Source organism: Hemitrygon akajei, chromosome 10 (assembly GCF_048418815.1).
Source record: "Hemitrygon akajei chromosome 10, sHemAka1.3, whole genome shotgun sequence".
NCBI lineage: Eukaryota > Metazoa > Chordata > Chondrichthyes > Myliobatiformes > Dasyatidae > Hemitrygon > Hemitrygon akajei.
In genome coordinates, this window is record NC_133133.1 from 18,830,244 (window position 1) to 18,850,072 (window position 19,829).

Genomic DNA, 19,829 nt, shown 5'->3' on the forward strand with positions numbered 1-19,829 from the left:
AGTACACTTGTATCACCATTTACCGCCTTGAAACTCGTTTCCTGCAGGCATTTTGCAGGAAAATAAAGAACTACAATAGAATGTATGAAAAACTATAAATAACAAAAGTTGACGTGCAATGAGCAAAATCTGCAAATGGAGTAAATAATAACAAAATAACACTGCATTGTAGATTCTTTGGAAGTTTAGTCATAGGTTATGGAGTCAGTGACAAATCATCAAAGTAGAGGTTTCCTTAAGTGTTGAAGTTCAAGTTACTGTTATTAACCTTCAACCGTATGCATGTGTACTTCCAAACGCTAACGTTCCTCTGATACGGTACATGTAACCCTCACATAACACAGTAATATTAGCACAAATAAATGAACAAATATTAAGGGGCATTTACGACTCAAATTAAAAAGCGAACGGCGTTACACTCCCGGCACCTCATACGGGAGGAGACCTGGGTAGTTGCAGAGAGTTCAGTGGTCCCACGGCCTGGGGGAAGAAGCTGTTTCCCATCCTAGCATTAATCCCTAATGCTATGGTATCTCCTGCCTGATGGTGGGGGTCAAATAGATCGTTGGGCGGATGGGAGGGATCATTGACAATACTAAGGGCCCTGGATACACAGCACTCTGATCGGTGGAAAGGAGACTCCGATGATTCCCTCAGCAGTCCTCTCAATTCTTCGTAGGAACTCGCAGTCAGATGCTTTGCAATATCCCGATTGTGGTACTGGGGTACTAATTGTGTACGATCAACCATGATCACAGTGAATGGTGGTGCTGGCTAGAAGGGCCGAATGGCCTACTCCGGCACCTATTGTCTATCCGTACAAGACGGGAATGCTGCTGGTCAGGATACTGTTGATATTGCTAAACATTTGGTAATCTTGACAATTCATCAGCAAAGATTGCTTTCGTCATCTTTCCCCCTTAGTTACAGTAGTCAAGGGACTTTAACACATTAAATGAAATGAATCGAACGACGTTGTTGCTGAAACAGTGTAAATATATCCGCCGTCACATGCCGTTTGAAGCGCCCCATTTTGACTTCATCAACAGAGGGCGAACAAGGTTATTCAAACCTAATCAATACAGATGATGTATCAATGAAACGGCGCCCTTGACAAATGCACAAGCTGCTTTGCAGCAAATCATTTTGAAAAAAGCATCTGGGCCCCATCCCTGGCACTGCGGGTTATTTGCAGAGACGCTTCCGAGACGGGCGGTAGACATCAGCGGCTGTGCGCGTCAGCTGAACCCGCAGCGTGAGCGGCCCAGCTCAAACAGCCGACCCTGACATCTCACACACTTCCGACAGCTGATCAGCCATCCCGCGGATCCCGGGTCATGTGAGTATTGTCACGGGGCTGAACAATCACGTCAGAACGCGGAGACAGATCGATCGCAGACTACTAACCGGGAGTAAATAATAACCCAGGGAAAAATATGTATTGTGGTACAGATAATAGGCACTTTGCTCTCTACAGCTAAGCTAAAGCAGAACTTGCGCTGCAGGTGGAAGATGTCAAGTGGGGGAGGTGAGTGTTGGAGAACAGCTGAAGGACACGTTACCACGTGACGATTCACCTGCACTGCGATAAAGGACAGATTGTAACAGAGCCGTGCAGATTTCCTCTGCCTTACAAGGAGAGATGTGGCGTTATACGTCAACCAGGAACTTCGATTGAAGTTAAATATTGAACCGAGGCAGCTGGCACGTTAGTGTTCTTCACTGAGGCTGGAACCCGGAGATACGCGTCCAGTCAAAGGCTGGGTTTCTTGAATGAAACAAAAATAAACCTAGGGGTAACTACCCGGAAGGTCCACAATTTATTAAAATCTGGAGACTCAAGCACTAGGCACATTTCTAATTACTCCTGCTTAACAAACAATATATTAGCGACTGGACATTATACCCTACTTCCAAATTCGGCGCAATTTAATCAGAACCTCCGCCAGTATCATTAACAAAAAAGATAACTCCTTATTATAATTCGTGCACGAAGGAGGGCTGATGAAGGGTCTCGGCCCGGAACGTCGACTGTTTATGGCTTTTCGTAGATGCGGCCTGACCTGCTGAGTTCCTCCGCATTGTGTGTGTGTGTTGCTTTGGATTTCCAGCAACTGCAGATCTTCCCGTGTGTGACTAGACATATTCTCCCCGGCCAGACCGAGGAAAGAAAAACTGGGGCTTGCGAACCAACTTTTACAACTGCCCCGCGTTCCAAGGAGCTTAACAGCTACTGTATACGAAGTATCTCTTGAATAGTTGCAAATGCTAGAGCTCCTTCATGCACAATTATAATAACTAGTTACCTTCTTATTGGTGATGGTAGTAGAAGTTCTAATTAAGTGAAACTGATTAGCATGTAGCATGTAATATATATGGAACATATATGGTGGTGAAAATGGTGAGCAGTTTCATGTTCCCGGACATCAACATCTCAGAGGATCTGTCCTGGGTCCAACATACTGAAGAAATCTTGAAGAAGGCATGCCAGTGTCTATACTTACTTAAGGAGTTTGAGGAGATTTGCTGTTACCCAAGACTCCAGCACGTTTCCATAGATAAGTCATGGGAACTATTCTGACTGGTTGCATCACCGCCTGGTTTGGAAGTTTGCAGATTCACCAGAGCCTGCAGAGGGTTGTAGACTCAGTCAGCGCCATCAAAGGGCATAAACCTCTTCAGTACCAAGGACATCTTCAAACGTCCCCGTGAAGATGGTCTCCATGAGCATCATCATCTGGAATATGCTCTCTTTTGGTTACCACCATCAGGGAGGAGGTACAGGAGCCTGAAACCCATACTCAGCTTTTCAGGGACAGTTTCTTCCCCGCTACCATCAGATTTTCGAAGAGTCCGGGAACACTATCTCACTGTTCAGAATCGGAATCAGGCTTAATATCAGCGGAGTATGTCATGAAATTAGTTACAGTAAGAATATAAATATGTATATGTATATTAATTTTAAATTAAGAATAGTAGTGCAAAAACAAATAATATAAAGTGAGGTAGGGTGCTCGCAGGTTCAATGACCATTTAGAAATTGGATGAGAGAGGGGAAAAAGTTGTTCCTATTTTGCACAATTTATTTTACTTTTTATTATAACTTACAGTAATTATTTCATGTCTTACAATGTACTGCTGCCACAAAACAACAAATTACTCCCCATGTCATTGATAATGAACCTGATTCCGATTCTGACATTGCTTGCTTTACACAGAGTAGTACTGAAGGGTGTGCCCTATTGTTAGAGCTGCGCACTTCCAGGTGGAATGTTTAACCAAAGTCACAGAAACAGGTAAATCCAGTCCATGCTGACTCATTTTTCTGCCTAGTTCCATCTGCCCACATCCAGAATGTAGCCCTCCATACCCCTCCCATCCATGTACCTATCCAAACTTCTCTTAAATATTGCAATTGAACCCGGATCCGCCACTTCCAATGGCAGCTCGTTCCACACCAGCAGCACCCTCCGACTGAAGAAGTTCCTGAAATATTTCACTTTCGGCCTTAAACCCATGACCTCTAGCTTTAGTCTCACCCAACCCCAAGGGGAAATCTACTTGTATTTACTCTGTCTATACCCCTGGTAAGTTTGTGTACATCTTTCTGCTCTCCCCTCATTCTCCTACACTCCAGAAGAACGCTGTTCTAACCAATTCAACCTTTCCCTATAACTCAGGTCCTCAAGTCCCAGCAACATCCTCGTAAATTTTCTCTGCACCCTTTCAACTTATTGATATCTTCCCTGTAGGTTGGTGACCAGAAATGCACACAATAAAAATGATCAAGAGAGAGCTGAGAGAACAAGGGGAAGACAAAGGGAAAAGCAGACATGGTTGTCTCAGACGAGAGATAACAAAAATTCCAGTGATAACAATTAACCTATAAAATAGCCAGATTCAGATGGCGTGACAACTGCTACCGAAAATTGAGAAGTTTCTAGAAAACTGAAGCAACTGTACTGTAATTACCTGAAAATTTATATGCATATAGATGATTATATAAAAATACAAGCAAGCATAGGAAAGTTAAACTACAAGAAAATTAAAAATTCTATGCCCCAATCCTATAATCCCAACTCCTGTACTTAATGCTCTTATTATGAAGGCCAATGTGTCATAAGCTCTCTTTGCAACCCTATCTACTTGTGACGCCACATTCAAGGAACGATGGATCTATATTCCTATATCCCTTTGTTCTACCACACTCTTCAGTGCCCTATTATTCAAACATATATCAGAGCAAGAATGTGCTAGCATTGGAAAGTGTCCAAAGGAGTTTTACTAGAATGATCCTGGGAATGAAAGCGTTAATATATGAGTGTTTAATGGCTCTGGGCCTGTACTCACTGGAGTTGAGAAGAATGAGGAGTGATCTCAATGAAACCTATCAAATGGTGAAAGGCCTTGATAGAGTGGTTGTGGAGTGGATGTTTCCTGTGGTGGAAGAGTCTAAGACCAGAGGACACAGCTCAGAATAGAGGGGTGTCCTTTTAGAATGGAGATGAGGAGGAATTTCTTTAGCCAGAGAGTGGTGAATCTGTGGAATTCTTTGCCGCAGGCAGCTGTCTTTATGTATAATTAAGGCAGAGGTTGGTAGATTCTTGATTGGACAGGGCATGAAGGGATACGGGGAGAAGGCAGGAGGAAAAATGGGTCTGCCATGATGAAATGGTGGAACAGACTCAATAGGTCAAATACCCTAATTCTACTCCTATATCTTACGGTCTTATGGAAACATACAGATTATTGAATGGCCTGGAAAGAGTGGACATGGAGAGGCTGTTTCCTGTAGTGGGGTGGGGGTGGGGGGTGATCTCAGACCCAAGGAAGATACCTCAGAATAAAAGGACGTCCCTTTAGAACAGAGAGGAAGAGGAATTAGCCAGATGGTGAATCTCTGGAATTCATTACTGCCCACAATTACAGAGGCCAAGCCATTGGCATATTTAAAGCAGATGACTGGTTCTGCAGTAGTAGGGGCAGCAAGGATGTAATTTTGAGGTTTTATAAAGCACTGGTGAGGCCTGACTTGGAGTATTGAGAGCAGTTTTGGGCCCTTATCTAAGAAAGGTGGTGCTGACATTGGAGAGGGTTCAAAGGAGGTTCACCAACATGATTCTAGGATTGAAAGGCTTGTCACATGAAAAGTGTTTGATGGCTCTGGGCCTGTATTCCCTAGATTTCAAAAAAATGAGCGGTGACCTCATTGAAACCTAACAAATACTGAAAGGTCTCGTTAGAGTGGATGTGGAGAGGATGTTCGCTATGGCGGGAGAGTCTAGGACCAGAGGACACAGACACGAGGAAATCTGCAGATGCTGGAAATTCAAGCAACACACACAAAATGCTGGTGGAACACAGCAGGCCAGGCGGCATCTATAGGGAGAAGTACAGTCGACGTTTCAGGCCGAGACCCTTCATCAGGACTAACTGAAAGAAGAGCTAGAAAGAGATTTGAAAGTGGGAGGGGGATATCAGAAATGAAAGGAGTAGACAGGAGGGAGTGGGGTGAAGCTAAGAGTTGAAAAGGTGATTGGCAAAAGGGATACACAGCTGGAGAAGGGAAAGGATCATGGGACGGGAGGCCTAGGGAGAAAGAAAGGGGGAGGGGAGCACCAGAGGGAGATGGAGAGCAGGCAAAGAATGATTGTGAGAGGGACAGAGAGAGAAAAAAGAGAGAAAAGAAAAAAACAGAGGGAGATAAATAAATAGATAGATAAATATATAGATAGATAGATAAATAAATAAATAAATAAATAAATAGAAAAGGGATGGGGTAAGAAGGGGAGGGGGCATTAATGGAAGTTAGAGAAATCAATTTTCATGCCATTAGGTTGGAGGCTACCCAGACGGAATATAAGGTGTTGTTCCTCCAACCTGAGTGTGGCTTCATCTTGACAGTAGAGGAGGCCATGGATAGACATATCAGAATGGGAATGGGACGTGGAATTGAAATGTGTGGCCACTGGGAGATCCTGCTTTCTCTGGTGGACCGAGTGTAGTTGTTCAGTGAAACGGTCTCCCAGTCTGTGTCGGGTCTCACAAATATGTAGAAGGCCACACCAGGAGCACCGGACGCAGTATACCACACCAGCCGACTCACAGGTCTGAGGCCCTGAATGGTGGTGAGGGAGGAAGTGTAAGGGCAGGTGTAGCACTTGTTCCACTTACAAGGATAAGTGCCGGGAGGGAGATCAGTGGGAAGGGATGGGGGAGGGGGGCAGATGAATGGACAAGGGAGTCGTGTAGGGAGCGATCCCTGCGGAAAGCAGAAAGAGGGGAGGAGGGAAAGATGTGCTTGGTGGTGGGATCCCGTTGGAGGTGGCGGAAATTAAGGAAAATTATGTGTTGGACCCAGAGGCTGGTGGGGTGATAGGTGAGGACAAGGGGAACCCTATCCCGAGTGGGGTGGTGGGAGGATGGGGTGAGAGCAGATGTGCCTCAGAATAGAGGAGCGTCCATTTAGAATGATGAGAAGGAGTTTCTTTAACCAGAGGTTGGTGAATCTGTGGAATTTGTTGCCACAGGCAGCTGTGGAGGCCAAGTCATTGGGCACACTTAAGGCAGAGGTTGAAAGATTCTTGATTAGTCAGGACATGAAGGGATACAGGGAGAAGGCAGGAGATTGGGGCTGAGAGGGACATGGATCAGCCATGATGAAATGGTGGAACAGACTTGATGGGCCAAATGGCCTAATTCTGCTCCTATATCTAATGGTCTTTTGGCAAAGATTATGGAGAGTAGGCAGGAGAATGGAGTTGATAGGGAAGCTAAATAAGCATGATTGAAGGGTGGAGTAAACCTGATGGGCCAAATAGCCCCTGTATCTCTTGGTCTTATGGTGATGCTGCACTTGAGAATATTGTGTGCAGTTTTCATCATCCTGTTATTAAAGTGGAGACTGATAGTTTTTGATTAGTAAAGCCGTCAAACATTACAATATTCAAGATAGAGAGAGAAAGGAGAACGGGGTTGAGAGGGTTTGTAAATCAGCATGACTTAATGGCTAAGCAGACTCAATGGGCCAAATGGCCCAAATCTGCTCCTCTGTCCTATGACCTTGTAGCTGGGAAAGCGCTGAGTATTTAGACCAGATTTTCAGCCACTGCTGCTATTTTAGTCTCAATCAGATTTTGCATGGCACTGTCATTTAACTGTAGTTCTTTGGCCTCCTGTTGACCTTAGGCTGATAAGTGATGGTTATGGTTTTGTCAGCGGTTACAACACGCAGCCTTGTGTTTCCTCCTTTCACCATGTCATTTTCAGGGGAAAAAAACGGAAAACCTGTACACATGATTACAAATCAAACACCAGCAGGGACCCACCGAGTCATATTGTCTGATGATTTTACAGACTTTGACGTAAATCATGTTTGTGAAACACAGTGGCAGAGGGCAGGTGGGTCTAAGATCCTAGTGCAAAAGAAGATATAAGATTTGAATAGTACTTAATCAGAATCCGATTAATTATCAGTGACTTTAGATGGTTCCTTAAGGTTGTTATAGCCGGGGTGGTAATGGGGATAAGCTCCCACTACCTATTAAATGCTCCCAATGGTGTGTGCCTCAAATAGCCTCTGACAACCAAGTCCAGCTCCTGGCCTTCACCTGTGGCTTGGTTACTAAGCCCGGTGGAACTGTTTCTACTGACAGGAGAAGGGACAAAGGTGGGTTACCGGCACCTTAAAACCAGTTGCTTCAGGCAGGTAGGGCTCATCAGCTGTGGCTGGCAGCTCCCCTAGGAGAAGGGAAACTCTGATCTCAAACCTCCGCTGCTTTGCATCCATACTCACTCATGGGGAAGGCTTCGGGAGTAAACCCCGGGGGAAGGATCCAGAGCTGGAGCCCCTAAGGCAGTCCTATGCTGAGTTCAATGCTGACTGGCAACTCCTGCGATGCTGCTGGTGCCAAACCGTATCGGTCTCTATCGTTCCTTTGGGTTCATCAGATGCGTGAAGTGCTACATTTGCAACAACTTGCTCCTCATATCATACTGCCCAGGCATGTGTATAAGACCATAAGACATAGGAAGCAGAATCAGGCCATTCAGCCCATCAGGTCTGCTCCGCCATTCCATTATGGCTGATCGCGGATTTGTAGAGTTGCAACATGACCTCTCTACTCTTGAACTCAATCCCCCTGTTAATGAAGCCTAGCATCCCATGGGCCTTCTTAACTACTAGGCAAGTTACAGCAGTGGTTTACCATTGCCTCCTGCCGGGTGAATTTTAAAAAAAAGATCACCAGCTCTTAACAGGAGCCGGCTGGATTCAAACTTGGGACTTCTCACCCCAAAGTCCAGCACTGATGCCACTACGCCACCAGCCGGCTTGCCCTTATATTACATCTTTTCCCTTCTTATGGATCTTGTAGTTGCCTTTTGTTGGATTTTAAAAACTTCCCAAGCATCCAACTTCCCACTCACTTTTGCTACCTTACATGCCCTTCCTTGGCTTTTATGCAGTCCTTAACCTCCCTTGTCAGCCACGCTTGCCTACCCTTGCCACTTGAGAACTTCTTTGAGAATATTTAGACAGCTAGGACGAAACATCCATGGTTGACACTTACTGACGGAGACGTCGTTAGGTGATATGAAATTTGTTACAATACAGTGCAAAGACGTAAGATTTTGATAAATCAGAAAAATAAGTAAACTACCAAAAAAAGGAAAACAAGGTAGTACTTGGACCATTCAGAAATCAGATAGTTATAGAGTCATAGAGCACTGCAGACAGAAACAGGCCCTTTGGCCCATCTAGTTTATGCTGAGCTGTTAATCTGCTTGTCTCATTGACCTGTACCTGGACCATAGCCCTCCATACCCCTCACATCCTTGTACTTATCTACACACAAAGTACACTGCAGATGCTGTGGTCAAAGCAACACATAAAACACGCTGGAGGAACTCAACAGGTTGGGCAGTGTCCGTGGAAATGACCAGTCAATGTTTCGGGCCGAGACCCTTCGTCAGGACTGAAGAGGAGGCCCAAAACAGTCTTTCCAGGTGAGGCAACACTTCACTTGTGAGTCTGTTGGGGTCATCTATTGCATCCGGTGCTCCCGGGGCGGCCTACTCTACATCAGCGAGACCCAACGCAGATTGGGGGACCGCTTCGTCGAGCACCTCCGCTCTGTCCACCACAACAGACAGGATCTCCCGGTTGCCACCCACTTCAACTCTGCTTCACATTCCCATTCGGATATATCCATACATGGCCTCCTCTACTGCCATGATGAGGCCAAACCCAGGTTGAAGAAGCAACACCTCATATACCATCTGGGTAGTCTCCAGCCCCTTGGCATGAACATTGAATTCTCCAACTTCCGGTAATTCCCTCCTCCTCCCTTCCCCCATCCCAGTTTCCCTCTGCCTCCTCCTCCAGCTGCCTATCACCTCTCTCATGATTCTGCCTTCTTCTACAACCCATAGTGCTATCCCCTTACATTCCTTCTTCACCTCTCCTGCCTAACCCCTCCCTGCTTCCCCTCCCCCACCCCTTGATCTTTCCTCTGATTGGTTTTCCACCCTCTCCCCACCTTCTTTATAGGGCCCCTGCCCCCTCTCTCTTCAGACCTGACGAAGGGTCTCGGCCTGAAACGTAGACTGTTCGTTTCCATGGTTGCTGCCCAACCTGCTGAATTCTTCCAGCGTGTTGTACACGTACTTCTCTAGACTTCTCTAAAATGTTGAAATCAAACCTGCATCCACCACATTTTCTGACCACACTTGTACCAGCCTCTGAAGTTCTGAAGCAGTTCTCCTTACATGTTTCAGCTTTCAACCTTAACTTACGGAATGAGCTCTAGTCTAGTTTCACCCAACCTCAGGGGAAAAGCTTGTATGCATTTACACTACCTAGATCCCTCATGATTTTGAATTGTTTTTCCTCTCCGTGCCTCGTGGCACTTTGAGCAGCAACCTTGCAATTTCTTTAGAATTTTTTTCTGCTTTTTATGAGGATGAGTTGCGAGCCTGATGTTCATCCCAGCGTGGATGAAAACTGTGCGGGGAGCCGTCCGGATTGAAACCTACGACCCCTCACCTTGAAGTCTGGTGCTGATGCCACTGGCCAGCTATAATATTGAACATTTCAGTAATATCTCCACTCATAGTCCTATACTCCAAGGAATAATGTCCTAATCTTTAGATCTTTCCCTATAAGCTCAGGTTCTCAAGACCTGCCAACATCCTTGTAAATGTTCTCTGTACTCTCTCAAGCTTATTGATGTCTTTCCTGTCATTAGGTGACCAGAAATGCACTCAATACTCCAAAATTGGCCTCACCAAAGTCTTATACAACTTCCATTTAACATCCCAACCTCTGTACTCAATGTTTTGATTTATGAAGGCCGAGGTGCCGAAAGCTCTCGTCACAACCCTATCTCCTTGCGATGCCATTAGAAACCAGAAAAATAAATAAACAGTGAAAAAAGAAAGGAATAACAAAGTAATGTTCAGAGGGGAAGAAACTGTCCCTAAAACATTGATTGTGGGTCTTCAGGCTCCTGTACTTCCTCCATGATGGTCGTATTGAGAAGAGCCAGTGAAGGTAAACACAGATGTAATGTTGGAAATGTAACAACCAGCTTGTACATACATATAATTGTGTTAAAGGATGAAATAAATCTGCATTAATTTGAAAGGCAAATAGCGCCTTCGTTTAGCCCACACCTTGGTGCTCCTTTGATAGCAAACTGGGGTGCAAAGCCAGGCTGTATTGTGGTAAAGGACTTGTAACCATGGCTGTTTACTTAGAGGCAAGAGTGTTGTTCGTTAAGGCACAATTAATAATCATCCCAGTGTAAGAACCAGGAGCATCTGGCCCTTTGAACATGCCCTGCTGTTAATCAATATCACAGTTAACCTTCTTTCCCAGTTCTATCTCTAGAATGGGAGTCGGGTTTATTATCACAGACATACCCTCAGTGGCCACTTCATTAAGTATCTCCTGTAGCTAATAAAGTGGCCACTGAGTGTACGTTCACGATCTCCTGCTGCTATAGCCCATCCACTTCACCATTTGATGAGCTGTGCGTTCAGAGATGCTCTTCTGCACACCACTGTTGCTGTGGGTGGTTATTTGAGCTATTGTCACCTTCCGGTTGGTTTGAACGAAATCTAGCCATTCTCCTCTGACCTTTTGCCCACAGAACTGCTATTCACTGGATGATTTTTGGGTTTTTTTTGCACCATTTTCTGTAAACTCTAAGCACAGTTACATGTGAAAATCCCAGGAGATCAGCAGTTTCTGAGATACTCAAATCACCCCATCTGGCACCAACAGTCATCCCATGGTCAAAGTCACTGAGATCACATTTCCTCCCCATTCTGATGTTTGGTCTGAACCTCTTGACCGTGTCTGCATGCTTTGATGCAAGTAGTTGGCTGGTTAGATATTTCCCTTAACAAGCAAGTGTACAGATGTACCTAATAAAGTGGCCTCAGAGGTAATGTAATAAAATGTTGTCGTCTTCTGGCAGCAGTAGAGTGCAAGCCATAAAAAACTTGCTATTAATTAACTTACAATAAGAAATAAAAGAACTAAATAGTGCAAAATAAAAGGAACAGTGAGGTTGTGATCATGGATTCATTCAGAAATCTGATGATGGAGGGAAAGGCCTACATTGTGACAGGGAGAAGAACAAACCCCTTACAGAGAGCAGTGGGAGTTGAACGGTGATCAGTAATCACTGCAAAGTGACTGCGCTAACCGCTACGTTAACCCCAAAGTTCAAAGGGGATGTGTGGGGCAAGTTTTTACACTGAGATCCGTGGGTGCCTGGAACGCACCGACAGTAGTTGTGATAGAGGCTCTTCGATAGACACAGGACTGTCCCACAGTCTTAGGCTCACATTTATATAGTTAGGATGCCTAAGACCTTTGCAAGTACTGTAGTAATTTTATATTTTCAACTGTACTGCTGCCGCAAAGAAAAAACAAATTTCATGACATATGTGAGCGATGATAAACCTGATTCTGATCTGGGTCTCTATTGTGGACTGAGAGTGGGAAGGGGGCAGGGAGAGGGGAATCACGGTTGAGAAAAGGGGAAGGGAGAGGGGAGGGAGTGGGAAGCACCAGAAAGACCAACTGTAATGATCAATTGACTTGGAATGAAATGACCTTGCCTAGTGTCTCAGGGCTGGGTGTGTCTGCACCCGCACCACTTCCCACCGCCGCCCCCCCCACCACTGCCCCTAGCACTGCACCACTGCTCCTCTGCCACTTGTCCCACACCCCTCCCTCACCTTTCCCAACCTCCTTTGATCCCGCCAGATTTGCTAATTTGCTCTCCGCGCCGTGTTGTCGAATACAGTACCGTGCAGAAGTCTTAGGCACTCGAGGTATATATACGTGTGCCTGAGAATTTTGCACAGTACTGTACAAGAATATGCAGAGAATGGAAGGAAATTGACCATGGGCAGCCAGAAGGGATTTGTTTAATTAGATGTTGTTAACTTAATTAGGTTGTCAGCATCATGGATCCTTCCTGTGCTATACTGCTCCATATTCTGCGATTTTATTCTATGTAGTGACCTAAGCCTTATTCTGAAACTGTGCTGCTGACTCTAGAAGTCTCAGGTGGGCCTATTGTAATATTCCCCCCACCCCGCATTCCTCCTCCTCCTCCTGTCCCATGAGGGTCAGAGGGGCCACAGGCTGAAGACCCCCATGCTGGGTATGAGATCACGTGGTCATCTGTCTGGCCTGCACCATCTTGGCTGTGTAGGGGGAAGGGCAATCATCTCAAGGGAGAATCATAGGACTCTGCCCTGCTCTCTCTTCCCCACCCTTACCATCCAGTCAGATATTCCCATCCCTCATCCACATGTTGGGATCATCTCCCATCTGTATCAAGGTTCGAACTTTAATGGGATCTGGTTGCTACTCTAGTTGCTGTACCTTCACTAGCCGGCAGGCGATCTCCGTATCCTTGTCGTTGGCACAGGTGTGTGCCAGCCAGGTAGCTTCCCCCTGGCGGTACAGCGCTGGTGCAGCACCTCCATCTCATTCTTGATACTTACCGTCTCCTGCTCTTTCTGTGCGATTGTCTCCTGCTGGTGCAGTACGCTGGCTGCTGACAGCCAGAATGCGTCCCTCCAGCTCGCCTTAGGGAACCCTACCTTATCGTGTACAGACACGATATGGCGTCTGGTTTTCATCCCATGAGACTCCAACTTGTCCGACCAGTCCACAGGCAACCTGTAGTTTGCCAGTAGGTCGGTGGGTCCCACATCCCTCACTGTGGTCGATCCACCCCAGGACTTGGCTGACCTCACATGAAGAGGGTTCCCTCCCTTATTTTTCCTTCTAAAGGTACTTAGGCACTGACTCTATATTGATCCGTGGACCCAGGGAACTTTAATGGTGGGTATAGGCATGACAATGGCACTAAAAGAGCTGTAAGGCTCCGTAAAATCCTTAAATTACCACTCAGCCGCACCCTCCCTCAAGTTTTACTCCTGTGGGAAAACAGTACATGTAATTGAATTTGGAGTACAGAAGTGAGGATGGAGAGGGAGGAAATGTATTTAGATCTGGGTGGGTAGGAAGTGCTTGTCCTCTGAGAGGAGGGTGTGAGCAGGCAGCATTAAAATAATACACAACTTTACAATACACCTACCTCACTCTGATCCTGCACCGCATCGTCTCTCTGCACTGCACTTTCTCAGCAGCTTTCACACTTTATCCTGCATTCATTCCCGTTTTACCCTATTCTTGCTCCATGCACAGTGTAATGATTTGATCTCTATGAACATTTAATCTGTATAAAAAGAAACACTTTTTCACATGATTTTGAATGGCTTGGAGCTTTACCTTTAGTGTTGACTGCTGAAAGTAACCCCGTACACCTCGAGGACTGTACAACTACCAAGAAGGGACTGGATTGCAGAAATGGGTATCTGATAGATAGTGCTGTCTATTTCCCTTTCTGTCTCTTACTTATTTCTTACCATGTGCAGTCACACAAGACAAATTGACCCACTCAGCCTGTCACTGGAATCCTCTATTATACAAAGGACCTGTAACAAATCCATGCTCACAACAAACTTTGCCAACAATATATCCTTTAAAATGCAGTGTTTGTAAACCTGTCTGGCCCTCACTCGATTTTATCTTTCTCCGTCATATCATCTCTCAAGTCATCAAGTTGGTATCAACAAAGTGAGGGGGGAATCTCATTGAAACCTATCAAATATCGAAAGACCTAAATAGGGTGGATGTGGAAAGGGTGCTTCCTATGCTGGGGGAGTCTAGGACCAGAGGGAACAGCCTCAGAGTAAAAGTATGTCCCTTCAGACCAGAGGGGAGGAGGAATTTCTGTAGCCAGAGGGTGGTAAATCTGTTGAATTCATTGCCATGGGTGGCAGTGGCGGCTAGGACATTGAATATATTGAATATAAGTGGAGGCTGATAGGTTCTTGATTAGTAAGGGCATCAAAGATTATGGAGGAAAAGACAGGAGAATGGGGTTAAGCATTGTAGGTCAAAGGACCAGTATTGTGCTATAGGTTTCTAAGTTTCTAAATCAGACAAGCTAGAATTGTAGAACAGACTTGATGGGCTGAATGGTCTAATTCTGCTCCTGTGTCTTATGGTCTTATGGCATAGTGGTCATGGTCTGGAAAGTATCTCTCCCTACCTCCCTTGCTTTAAGGTCACCCTGGGAATCTGGGTGGGCAGATCACACATCATTCCCTTATATGGAAAGCATGACGGCCTCTTCATGACGCATAGGCTTCTCCCGTGGAACTTTAAGCCATTGTGCAGTATTTGTCACTGTTGGCATAGCAACTGAAGGCAGGCAGCTGACTGCTCTTGTGCTCTGGCAGGAGAATTTGTTAAACATGTTTTTCTGTTTCCTCATCCACGGAAAATCAATCTCAGATTGAGGGGAACTACAGCCAGCTCTGATACCCCGTGCTGAATTCATCATTTTCACATTATCTGCTTTAAAATTGAAAGGCAGGGACAGCCGTAGAAGGCTTTTGAAGCCAGATTCTGCAGATGCTGGAAATCCAGAGCAAGACACACAAAATGATGGAGGAACTCAGCAGGTCAGGCGGTCCTGGTGACAGGTCTTGGCCCTGAAACATCAATTACTCAATCCTCTCCGTAGATGCTGCCTGACCTGCTGAGTTCCTCCAGCATTTTGTGCATTGCCAGATTCTGGATTATCGCTTCCATCTCTGTGTTACAGCTGAAGCGTGGAGAAAGGTGCAAATAGTTTTGGAGGGAGGCACAGTGGTATAGCAGTTAGTGCAACACTATTAGGGCCGGTGACCCAGGTTCAATTCAGCCGCTGTCTGTAAGGAGTTTGTGCAATCTCCCCATGATCGCTCAGGTTTCCTCCTGCATTCCAAAGATATAGGCTAATTAGTCACGTGGGTATAATTGGGGGCATGGGTTTGTTAGGCCAACTCTCTCTAAATAAAAATAAACACAGATGATGCCATAATTGGATAATCAAGAAAGAATGAACAGGCTGGAGGTCTATGGCTTGAGAAGAATATGCCTCTGTTGATTTACAAGATAGATAGAGGATGTTTCTATTAAAACGGGCAGACTTGATGGGGCCAATGGCCTAATTCTCCTCCTGTGTCTCATGTCTTATGGTCTTAAGAGGGAACCCAAAACTAATTATAAACATTAATTTGGTAAGGAATTCGCAAAAATCTTATGAGTGAACTCATTACTGTTTGAAGAGCAGACAGTGAACGTAGATGTATTTAGGGAACATGGCAGAGAGGTAAATCAAACAAATCTGCTATTGGAAAATGACTGAGAAGTGTAGACACCAGAGATCAGCGTTATTTGTCACATGTACACTGTAACATACAGTGAAATGCGTTATTCTGCATCAATGACCATCACAGTCTGAGGTTGTGCTGGGGCAACCCGCAGGTGTCCGCCATGATCCTGGCACCCACATAGCAAGCCCACAGCTCACTCATCCTAACCTGTACGTCTTTGGAGTGTGTGAGGAAACCCATGTGGTCATAGGAAAGAATATGCAAAGTCCTTACAGACAGCGGCGGGAATTGAACATCGATCTCACAGTTGGTGTTATGGATTGTTATGCTAGCCGCTGTGCATGGGCAGATTGGCCTTTACTATACGTTCCATGTACGTCACTGAGACTGGAACAGTTCTGTGTGGCTAGGATACCCTGAGAAGTAAGTGCCAGGGTAGGGATAATCATGTTGCAAGAAGATCTACAGCCAAGCACCTCGACTTTATCCAAGGCCTCAGAATCCTAAGTTTCTGCCGGCAGTCAGTCACACTTGTCACCACTTCCCCTGTTCCTATACCTGTCTCTGCTTTCCAGTGATAAAGGAGGACAGGCCATTTCTCATCCTCAGTCTTAACTCATTCCTGGGACCCTCCCTCCCCACCCCCTCCTGCCCATTCACTGCTTTGGGCTATATCTGACCTCATAGCACATTTGGAGTCCCGCTTGACCCAAGGTTTTGAGGAGTTGATGGAGTCACAGCTGGTGAAACGTTGCCTACTCCCTATCCCTTGCACAGCCCCATCGAGGGCTGAAATCCTCGTCCATGTTGTGCTAGAATACAGGGACCTGGGATTACTGTTCAAGTTCATTGTCATTCAACCATGCTCATGTATACAGTTAAACAAAACATCGTTTCTCTGGGGCCAAGTTACAATACACAGTACATATAGTCACACACCAGCACATATAGTTACAATCTATCACATACAGTCACAAAATAAAAATAGCACAATTTTACATAAAACAGCGGCAATAAAAGATGACAAATCCATAAAGATGAAGAATCCATAATGCCTTGAAAGTGGTGTCTCAGGTACATATTGGTACATTGACCTTCATAAATCAGACCTCTGAATACAACAGTTGGGATATTGAATTAGTTTAAGACTTTGGGGAGGCCTCGTTCGGAGTATTGTGAGCATATCTGGTTGCCTACCAACAGGAAAGATATCAGTAAGATTAAAAAAGTAGAGAGAAAATTTACAAAGATTTACAAGGACTTCAGGATCTGAGTTATAGGGAAAGGCTGAATAGGTTAGAACTTTATTCCCTGGAGCATTAGAGAATGAGAAGAGATTTGATAGAGGGAAACAAAACTATGAGGGGTGTAGATTGGATAAATGCAAACTGGCTTTTTCCACTGAGGTTGGGTGAGAATAGAACTCGAGGTCATGGATTAAGGGCGAAAGGTAAAATGTTTAAGGGAAACATGAGGGGGGAACTTCTTCACTCAGAGAGTTGAGCTGTTGAAGTAACTGTCATTGCCGACACTAAAATAACTGAGCCCAGAACACACACAATCTTATGACTCAACCATTCATTTTATTTTACTGTGCACAAGGTTTTCCCCCCATAACTTTTGACGCCCTTAACTAATCAGAATCTAAATACACCCAAAGACTTGGCCTCCGCAGCCATTTCTGGTGATGAATCCCACAGATTCACCAGCCTCTGGCTAAAGAAATTCCTCCTCATCTTTGTTTTAAAGGTTTGTCTTTGTATCCCGAGGCTGTGCCCTTGGTCCTAGACTCCCCCAACACTGGAAACATCCTCTCCACATCCACTCTATCTAGGCTTCTCAATATTTGGTAACCTTCAATAAGAATCCCTCAATGTTTTTCTAAACTCCAGTGAGTACAGACTCAGAACCATCAAACGCTCCTCAATATATTTATACTTTCATACCCTGCATTGTTCTTGTGAACCTGCTCTGCACGCTCTCCAATGCCAGCACTGCATCTTTCTCAGATATTGGGCTCCAAACTGCTCACAATACTTGCCGAAGGTACAGGTTGGAAACTTGTCCTGACACAGGAATTTGTTTTGAAACATGGACAATTCCTTTCCTCGTTCAGATGCTGCTTCACCCCCTGAGTTCTTCCAGCAGATTGTTTGTTGCTCCGGATTCCAGCATCTGTAGTCCCCTGTGTATTCTCTGATTCTAGATTTGAACCTTCCTTGGCCCTCTTCATGAGTCTTCAGGAAGTCCCTGGATAAAATCTTTTCATCTTTTTGTAGTAGAAAAATCATTTCCGGTGTTATTGAAGTTTTACAGTGAGCTCTGCGATCAGACAATAGATTAGTCAATAAAATAGTTTTTAAAGACCCTCAAAAGAGGAGAGACAGGGAGCAGATGGAAAGATTTAAGGAGGGAACACCAGCACTCCTGGCCCTGACAGATGAAGGCATGGTGACCGTGGGTTTGCAACTGCACAGTGTTGGAGGAGCTGAGATATTGGAAAACAAGAGATACTGCAGGTGCTGGAAATCAAGAGGAACATACAGAAAATGTTGAAGGAACTCAGCAAGTCAGGCAGCATTTATGGGGGGAATAAACAGTCAATGTTTCTGATTAAAGGTCTCAGCCTGAAACATCAATATTTTATTCCAGTCCATAGAAGCTGTCTGACCTATTGAGTTACTCCAGCATTTTGTGTGTGGCGACTTACATCTGGTGCTCTCAATGCAGCCTTCTCTACATTGGTGAGACCCATTGTAGATTGGGAGACCACTTCATCGAGTACCTCTGCTCCATCTGCCAAAAGTGGGGTTTCCCAGTGGCCAAACATTTTAATTCCCATTCCCATTCCTGTTCTGATATGCCGGTCCATGGCTTCCTCTCGTGCCACGATGGGGCCACACTCAGGGTGGAGCAGCAACATGTTATGTTCTGTTTGGGTAGCCTCCAACCTGATGGTGTAAATATCAATTTCTCCTTCCAGTAAAAAGAAATTCCCTCTTCTTCAATTCCTCTCTCTGGCCTCTTACTTCCCCTCACCTGCCTATCACCTCCCCTTGGGTCCCCTCTTCCTTCCCTTTCTCTATGATCCACCCTCCTCTCCTGTCAGATTCCTTCCTCTCCAGCCCTTTACCTTTCCCACCCACCGGGCTTCACCTATCACCTTCTAGCTAGCCTCCTTCCCCTCCCCCCCCCACCTTTTCATTCTGGCATCTCCCCCCTTCCTTTCCAGTCCTGATGAAGGATCTCGGCCCAAAACAGCATCTATTCATTCATTTCCATAGATGCTACCTGACCTGCTGAGTTCCATCCTGCATTTTGTGTGTGTTATCAGAGAACTGTATGACGGGAAGAGGTTACAAGGAATGGAATGATTAGATAAAGAATCCTATAACTGAGGTATTGCCAGACCAGGAATCAATACCATTTGGCAGACTCTTTGCTCCTCTCAAGGTCCCACCTCCTGCTTACCTCTCTCTAAAACATTCAGTGACCTTCTCCTGAAATTTCTTTCAGCAGGCAAGGAATTCAGGTTGCAAAACACGCTGATCTTTCTGTGAGCCTACAGAAACCACTGTTTAATTTTTGGCTACATATCTACTGGTGACTTGAAGCATCTTAAATTTTTGACTTATTTTACCATCCCTAGCAGGCAGATATTAAAATTACTCTAGCGGTGCCTGGAGCTTCTTCAGTCAGAGAGTGGTGAGCACGTGGAAGGTGCTGCCAGCAGAAGTGGTTCAATTTTAATATTTATGAGTGCTTTGGATGGGAGGGGTGTGAGGGCAATGGTCCATGGGATTAAGAAGAATAACAGTTCAGCATTGACTGGCTGGGCTGAAGGGCCTGTTTCTGTGCCTGAAGTTCTCTGTGACTCTATGTGTTCATTGCCAACTCACACACTGAAGCTGACAGGAAAAAAGTAACATACACAAAATGCTGGTGGAACATAGCAGGCCAGGCAGCATCTATAGGGAGAAGCGCTGCCGACGTTTCGGTACGAGACCCCTCGTCAGGACTCAGGAAAAAGAAGTCTCCATTGAACAATGGCGAAAACAAAGGTACTCTTT

General features: G+C 45.3%; 1 long non-coding RNA gene across 1 annotated transcript in view; it reads left to right on the top strand.

Annotated features, from left to right (window-relative positions):
- The first annotated feature begins 793 nt into the window (after positions 1 to 793).
- LOC140734194 (uncharacterized) overlaps positions 794 to 19,829 on the top strand; it is a 33,047-nt gene continuing 14,011 nt past the window's right edge. Inside the window, exon 1 of the long non-coding RNA XR_012100496.1 lies at positions 794 to 1,339. This is a non-coding gene — a long non-coding RNA (uncharacterized lncRNA). The remainder of the gene's footprint in view (positions 1,340 to 19,829) is intronic.